Consider the following 1,796-nt stretch of genomic DNA (forward strand, 5'->3'; position numbering starts at 1 on the left):
AACCTCTACAACTCTACTAGGAAGTAAACAATGCAATAAAAGATGGATACAAGACTTAAACAAATATTTCATGAAGGAAGATATAAAAATGTTCAAGGAGCATCTAAAATCTAGCATTATTTTTAATCAGAGAAGTGCAAATGAGAATAATTTAAATTAAATGAAAATAAAGCAACATGTTCATAAGCATGGCTAAATTGAAAGGCTGACAATGTGTTGGCAAGGTGGAGTAGCTGGAAGTCTTATGTAGTATTGAAGGGGATGTAAAGTGAGAGTAGTGCTTTGGTAAACATTCTGGCAGTTTTAAAATACACAGTTACAATATGAGGCACCAATTCTCTTCTGCTTATTTGAACAAGAGGAACAAAAAATGTATCATATAAATACTCATGCATGAGTATCTGTAGCATTTATATTTTCACAAGCCATAAAAAGGAAAAACTCAAATGTTTATTAAAAAGTGAACATATAAAAAACTGTAGCATATTGATGCAATTACATACTACCCAGCCTAACAACCAAATATTGATAAGTACAGCTTCATGGATGAGTCTCAAAATCATCTACACTTAGTAAAAAAGGCCAGAAACAAAAAGTAGCACATGGTATTATTTCATTTATATGAAATCTTGGAGCAAAGAAATCTGATTCACAGTGAAAGAAATCAGCCCAATGATTGCCTAGGAGCAGAAATGAAAGTTGGTTTATTGACTATAAATTTGCATGTGGGAACATTTTTGAGTGATAAAAATATTTTTTTATTTACTGTGGTTGTGGTTACATGGAAGTATGCATTTGTTAACACTTTACAAAGTCTGCAATTAAAATGAGTGCATTTAACTGTTTGTAAATTATACCTTAAGAAACTTATTTATTTATTTTGATTTTTCTACTAATATAATTTACCATCTAATCATTTTTAGCGTGCGTCTCAGTGGCATTATGTTTATTGACACTGCTGTGGAGCCATCACCACCACCCATTTTCAGAACTCATTCATGTTATCAAACTGAAACTCTATTCATTACAAAGTAACTCACAATTCTTTCCTCCCCCAACCTCTGGCAATCACTATTCTACTTTCTATCTGTATGAACTTGATTACTCTAGATATCGCATATAAGTTGTATAATCGAAACATTGTCCTTTTTGTGTCTGGCTTATTTCACTTAGCATAACATCATCAAGGTTATTACACATTAGAGCACGCATCAGAATTTCCTTCCGTTTTGAGGTTAAATAATATTCCATATATGTATGGAATATATATTACATTTTGTTTACCCATTCGTTTGTTGATGAACATTTGAGTTATTCCCACTTTTGGCTAGTATGCCTAGGGCTAATATGAACATTACTCTATCTGTTTGAGTCCCTGCTTTCAGTTTTTCTGTGTACATAACCAGAAGTATAATTGCTAATACACAAATTTTTGCTTTCATTTTGCTTTCCAAAGCAATCCTGCTTCATGGTTTTAAAAGTTAAACAGTTCTGTATGGTGTGTAACAAGGAATGGCAGTTACCTGTCCTGCCTTTCTTTACCCCAGTTCCCTCAATGTCAACTACTTTAAATGCTTCAGCTGTTTATTTGATTTACCACATTTATAAATTTTATTCTTATTTGCTGATCTTTCTACATTAGACTTTATATTTCTTTCCCACTGTAGAAGATAAAGACTTAATTCCTATATACTATAATGGTAGAGTATTTGAAAACGTGACTACAGTAAGTTCTCCCATCCCTCAACAAATTTTTTGTTTTTGTTTTTTCGACTGTCTTAAATTGCTTATTGGGT

This window comes from Callithrix jacchus, chromosome 17 (genome assembly GCF_049354715.1).
Source record: "Callithrix jacchus isolate 240 chromosome 17, calJac240_pri, whole genome shotgun sequence".
NCBI lineage: Eukaryota > Metazoa > Chordata > Mammalia > Primates > Cebidae > Callithrix > Callithrix jacchus.